At 35.2% G+C, this 6,805-nt stretch overlaps 1 long non-coding RNA gene across 2 annotated transcripts in view; it reads right to left on the bottom strand.

The window, feature by feature from the left end:
* Positions 1 to 6,596, bottom strand: part of LOC137461332 (uncharacterized) — a 62,200-nt gene extending 55,604 nt beyond the window's left edge. The window contains exons 1-4 of one of the 2 annotated variants that reach the window (XR_010993336.1): positions 6,450 to 6,596; positions 5,265 to 5,559; positions 3,869 to 3,929; positions 2,174 to 2,775 (exon numbers count right to left, since the gene is read on the bottom strand). This is a non-coding gene — a long non-coding RNA (uncharacterized lncRNA). Of the gene's footprint in view, positions 1 to 1,708; positions 2,776 to 3,868; positions 3,930 to 5,264; positions 5,560 to 6,449 lie in introns of those variants that run through there. The other variant, XR_010993335.1, reaches the window with a different exon arrangement.
* Between the last annotated feature and the right edge of the window lie 209 nt (positions 6,597 to 6,805).

Below are 6,805 nucleotides of genomic sequence, written 5' to 3' on the forward strand. Positions count from 1 at the left end.
GTGATTGTCCCACTAAAACACACATTTGTTCACTGCACAGCACCCTTTTGGGACTATCTCCACACTGCTTATTGTTTTTCTTGATCCAAACTAATCCAAAACACATGGTAGCTTCATACCTTTGATGCACTTAGATCTTTCCCATGCTTCCTCCCCATCAGTCTTTCACTGTTTGTTGCTGGTGGGATGGTGGGAGTTCTGATGAACATTGATAAGTTTTTCTTATATAGTAACTATATTAGTGACAGAAATCCAGTGTAATTTGTCTCTATTGTCTACTTACACTATGTGATTAATTAAAAACATCCATGCTGCATTTCCCGTAACTGGAGCAGATACCTTTTTATTTTGTGCTTGCTTAATCTTCTTACAATACATGCACAATGAACTGTTCAATCAGTAATTTTTCACCCAAGAATAGAACTAGTCCTGCATGTTTTACTTAATCACATCAAATTTGCTGATGGCAGAACAGGTTTTCATGAAAAAAGGTTTGTTAAGGTTTTATACTTTGGTATCTGAATAGAACAACAAGTATTTTAACATATTTTCCAGAAGTGTTGTAAGAATCTTTACCAAGAGACCTGCACTTCACCCATATGGTCCCTGTCCATTACTAAATTAAACTACAGTATGTTGTTAAAAAAGGGGAAAAAAATTAAAATTATACTTAGATTCTTATACTATCTCTGAAGAGTTGCTCCCATATGTTAAAAAAGCCCCAACCAACCAAAAAACCACTACTCAAAACATAGAGATCAAAAATATATCAACTTTGTTCTATACTATTATTCTATTTGGTTTACATGGCTCCTTTTTTTGGTAGAAATACTGCAGGTATATAAGTTACATTTTAATTAGCTGGTTAAATGTCTGGGTTTAGAACACCCATTTTCTTTACTTTTTATTTTGTATGTAAATTAGTATGTAATGTTCCTCCAGACAATTTTGTTCCATACAAATATAAAGCCTTTAAAGACTGCAGTATCTGTAATTGTTTCTTGCAGAGAATGTTTGAGAGCATTTCCTAGTCACAGGTATCATGAATGCATCACTGAGTGGAATTTCATGTCCTTGCACTAACAATTTCAATTTCCTTTCAGAATCACAAGGAACTGGCAAATACAAACCTCATGCACAAAGAAACTTGATCTGAATCTTTAAGGTAACACAAACTTGATACGAATCATAACTACTTCTGAAAATGATACTAAGCATCTGCCTGTTTTTAGTGACTTAGAAAGTTTGCCTAAGTACCTTTAGAAGCTGAGCTGTGTCTAGACTGTGATGTAAATAAAGGAAGGTGTAGAAATATCCTTTTGAAAATTAAACGTGATTAGTGAAAGCACTGGGAACACTTTTGCCTGCTCTTTTTTCTTTTGCTTTCCCCCTCTTCTACAAAAACTGAAGACAGACCTTTTCACTTCAATTTTACAGAAAAACAGCATGGAGCCTTGAAAAGGTAACAGCTCTTGCATTCCTTCATGCTTAGGAAAAAAGTATTCAGCGCATGTTTTGGTTTATATTTTGAAGAAAAAGAGTTTGAATCAAACTCACCATTGATTACTCTTCCTAACTTAAAAAAGGGCCAATTTCAGTAACCTTCAGTTATTTTGTTATTTTTAATCTTTAGACCTTCCACATCTAACACATTTCAATGAAAAAGAAAAAAAAAAGGAAATTTTGAACAACTGCTTTATTTATACTTACTATACATTATTCAGAACTGTATCAGGTATCAATACTTACATTTATAGAATAAATGTATAAAGTCACATTTTACTTAAGAAGACAAAGTGAGGATATGAAATAGATTTCCACTCCCTTTCTATTATCAACCTTACTATGTTTTGCGAGTACCTCTGTCAGTTTAATGAAACAGTAGCATAATGCATTATTAAGTGCAATTAATGGTATTTGCTGACATGAACATTTTAATTATGCATTACAGAAATGTAGTCAATTTTGGAGGATCTTTATACTTCTATTCTCAATTCATAATTAATACAACAGTTCCATACGTCATAGCTTGATCAATGGAAGGGCACACGAAGTCCTGATGCATACGTTACAATGATACAGTATTTGTGATAAAAAGCAGCATGGAACAATCTTTTCTCATCACTACTTGCAATGTAGTTTGGTCTGTGATAATAGAACTGGTGATACATACCTAGTGATCATGGCAGGCCTTGCCACCATACCTTTGCAAGGTCTAATTGAACATAATGAGCAAGAAATAAAACTATAAACTGTCTGGAAGTGTCAATGGACTTAAAAAAAAAAATGTACCTGCACTGGAATAATTTACTCTTTAGCACAGGACATCAATTTCCACAAAGGGACTGTGAAATCAGCAATGTTTTCCACAGCCACACAGAGAAAGGGTCTTTCCATCTCAACTGTTCAACTTCTAGTTGCCAAACTGGCATCCTGTGTAGCACAGCTGAGCTTTGACTATTTAATTTGCAAGTCTCTCCATGGCAAAGAGAAAAACTGTCATTACTTGTGCAGTACTAGCTGTATGTTTTAACATGAAAAGAGATGAAGGAGAGATAATCTGTCACTCAAATCACATTCCATTACAGCTGTGCAGGGCTCTGAAGCATAAACATACGTTTGCTAGTTTGAATTTGAGTTGGCACAGCAGTGACAGAACGCAGACTGACAGCAAAAGGTCAGGTGTGATGAGAAGATCTAGAAGGTGTCAGTTCAGAGGTGGTATTTAGTGATACCATCTGTAAATGGGACCAGGGCAGGTGGCCTATGGATGATCTGTAGGAGAAAGAGAAACGAGAATTAATCTTGTAGCTCTAATAGAAACTGAAAGTAGAGAGATGCTGAAAAGTGTGCTGACTATAAGTAGAGAAAGCAAGCTAGCAGGGAGTACAATACTAGTCTAGACAAAAGATAAGAGATTGACAGATTATAGGATTTGAGAGAAAGACTACAGTTATGAGGCCTGAGAAATGTTAACACTGTACTGCTATCTTCAAGTGCACTGACACAACTTCTTAGGAATAAAACTGAAGTCTGTTTTAAAAAAAAACCAATAAAATTGAAAGACCATACTGGAATGTAGCTTTTCTAATTGCTCAGATAAATTATTGTTTATACAGTGAAAAAAATAAAAAAGCTAAACCATCCATCTTTGCCTCAGTTAAGGCCAACTTGAAATGGTCCAGTATGTTGTACAACAGATCCTTGATTACATGACTTTTTACTAGCAACATGTAGCATGTGGAGCCACATAACTCATTAGCAGAATTCATGTAAACTTCATTGCCTCACACTGGAACTATGAGTCTTCATTGCCTTTCCAGGTCAGCATTTCAAAAGAAAGGATGCTCCCTCAAGCTTCCTCTCACCAGTCACTGGATTTTGAACTTTTTTGTCCATTTGGAATTTTCCACTAAAGTCATATCCCAGACACTATATGCAAGTTCTTTGATTAGAGTATTCCACCAGAAGATAGAGGATATGGACCTCTGAAAAAGTAGGTATTAAATTTGCCTGCCCCACATTCTTGGCAAATGTGCTAACTACCAAGTTATTGTGGGACTATCTTGGGGAATGAACAAGCTGGAAAGAGATTTAAAATAAATCACCCATGAAAGAAATGCAGCTTGTGAATCTTAAGTGAAAAATGTGTATAATCTTGTATAAGTTACATAAATCTCCATCACAATATATCTAGGGGTTTTTTGTTGTGGTATTTTACATTGCAGTGTAACATCAGAATAAGAACCTGATCATACAAAACAGAAAGTGAATTCTGTGTTATTTATTAAACTGTTTATTCAAAGTATCAGTAATCTATCAGTAATCTATGACATCTGTGACTTCACCTTTGCCATAGTGCTTTTACCTTTTGTCCTTTCCTTTCCTTTTGTCATTGACATCTTGATAAGGAAGATCTATACCAGGAGCTAAAAATAAAACGTATGATTATTTATTTGAATCAGCTGAACTTTTACCCTATAACCAATACAAGGGTGTGAGGTGGAAATGTATATTCCATTCAGAAGACATTTGATGGAAAGCAATGCCAAATTAAAAATCTCTTGTAATTACCAATAGCAAATAATTTATTATGTACTTAAACTAATAATTACTGTGCAAAATAATTTATTGTGTACTTAACCCAAAGATTACAGTCATGGGCAGTGAAAGAAAAATATCATTGCTATTATTTTTAGCTAAAAAATATGATAATAAACATCACTTTTACTGAAAGTATAAAATAAACTACAGCAATTTATATAAATATCTAGTAATGACTAAGTTTTAACAGATGTTGTTGAGCACTGAGATGCTCATAAAACCTTTTAAAATTGCTTTGATTCAAACACCACTTTGAAATTGTTCATTTTTAAACCCAGAATTTTCCAAATTTGCCTGGAGGCCAGGGGGACAACGCAGTCATGTGGAACCAAAGCCTGGCAAATTCATATTTGTATTAAATTTTATTCAGATTTCATAATAAGTAATGTCTCTATTATTCTTAAAATTTAATCCTTAACAGCTTCAGCTTTGTAGAAGTTATTAAAACCTCCCAAGTATAAGTAGGACACTGCCTGTAGAGCTGGTTTCATTTTGCTGCAAAGCTATTTCACTTTATTTTTTTTTTTTTTTATATTGCCTGAATGTCTTAGGCTGTTTTGCAAGAATGATATCCCAAAAGATGTTTTCATGTTGCTTCTTGGCAGCCTTTTTAACAGCAAAGTCAGCTGGTTCTGTGGTTCCAGAGGCTGCTTGCTCCCTTCTAAAGAATCCTTAGAAGAACTCTTTGGAAAACAGTTAAGAGTTTTCCATTTTAAGAGAAGTTGCATTGATGGCACACTGTTTTCTGACACTTTGATAAATGATGTAAAAACAGTTTTAAATGAGAGATTTCAGTGTGCAGATGTTTTGTTCACAATAAAGTTTGTTTATTAGAGACATTATGAAACAAGGTCAATAATAAAAACAGTTTTAAAACTTCTAACACAAAATAAAGATGTTAACCCCCCCCCCCCAAAGAAGCATTATAAATTGACAAAACATTCAAATTGTTTGGGAAAAAGTTTTAAAGCCTTGTCTTCACAAACAATCTAAGACAATGCCTATCACATCATTTCCCTGTGCAAATGGATTTATTATCCTTTACAAAGCTATCTGTGTCTTGCAATTCACTTCTACAGGACAAAGGAGAAGAGAACAAAACATTATATCTAAAGTGTATCAAATCCAAAGCTCAGGATATGCAGCCCACTTCAACATACCTTTGGGTGACTTGGTGCTATCACCCTACATAGTGCTAAAGCTCCACTGTTTGCACCTCTGGAACCTCTCTCTTCAGCTGCAGCAGCAGCCTCTTCTCAGCACCTCTGTGGCAGTGGTGTGTACCCATGTTGTTGTTCCTGAGCTGTTGGTCCCGTGATCTTGCACCTATGGAAAACTTGGTATTCTTGCTCAGGCAGTTCTTGTGAGATCAAATACTGCTGGTGGGAGATGGCCCTTCTTTCTTTTCCTTTGCTTTACCACCAGTTTTCTGATTTTTGTTTATATGAGAGAAAGCTAAAAGTGCAACATAAGGTAGATAACCACTGAAATATTTTGTAAATATCATCCAATAATACATTCATACAGGAATTTAACAGCTAATCAGGATGCTGTGCTTGCACCTAGTTAGCATAACCCAATCAGATAGCAGATTTATAAGCAAGAACAAGCTGTAGGGTGTTAGAACAAGTCCCAGTGTAAATCATAAAATATTAGGGGGAAAGCATGGCAAAAAAATCATCAGCAGCTATTGAGCAGTGACCCCAGAAGATAACAACTGGAGAGAGTTTTCCCTTTCCCTTTTTTCTTCTCTTTTATTTTTATCCTACCTCAAAACTACTTTTCTCTGTTGTAAAATATGCTATCAGCTATAAACTACACTATGAATTCTTTTCTCATGTGAACCTGCCTCAATAACCTTTGTGTAACAATAATATTGACAAACAGATACTATACTCTTTATTTGGTTGGCATTTTATTTTGAGTGTCTTTTTATCAGTCTAATCTGAACTGAGACACCAATAATGGCAATGTGCCATTGCTTTACCTTTCTGCATGTAAACAATACAAAATGAAATATTTTCATTGTGATGTGACTCCCAAGCACTAGGAGGCTTCTTTTAGCTGCCTCCTGCCATGTGTTAGCTGCCATGACAATCATTTTGATATGTTGCTGGTTTCTATATGATAACAGAAGCAGCTGAGCTTAACCTAAGGCACAAGCCTGCCTTCGAAGCAGTGATCCATGCTGGAGTCCATCCATCCATCCATCTATTCATAGACACACACATGCTCTCCACTATGTTAATGATTGCTATTTTTAACACAAGATCTAATAAAATCAGTTCCCTTTTCCCTAACAGCGTTACACAGTATTAATAATATTTAATGATGAATTAACTTACCAGAAATTTCCATTCAGGTGTGTGGGTAGGGTTTGCAGTTTGTTTGGTTTTTTTTCTTTTTCTCTTTGGCATTGCCAAGATGCAGATGTCACTATCATAGCATCTGTGGCCTGTCCAGCACGTGGCATGCCTAAAAAATATCTTCATTTAACAGAAATTAGGCAATTTGCAAATTCTAAATTGATCTGATGCACTAATAAAACAATGAGCTTTGGATTTCTTGTGGTGCCAGACATTTTTCTAAACCATCTAAGTTGAATCCCTGAAATGAGAAAAATTAAGATGCCAGTCAAGACAGTAGGAAGCAGACATCACTTACCATTGTATTCACCATAGGCATGATGATCGTCCTGACT

Source organism: Melanerpes formicivorus, unplaced genomic scaffold (assembly GCF_026170545.1).
Source record: "Melanerpes formicivorus ecotype bairdi unplaced genomic scaffold, bMelFor1.0.p_v2 SCAF_4, whole genome shotgun sequence".
NCBI lineage: Eukaryota > Metazoa > Chordata > Aves > Piciformes > Picidae > Melanerpes > Melanerpes formicivorus.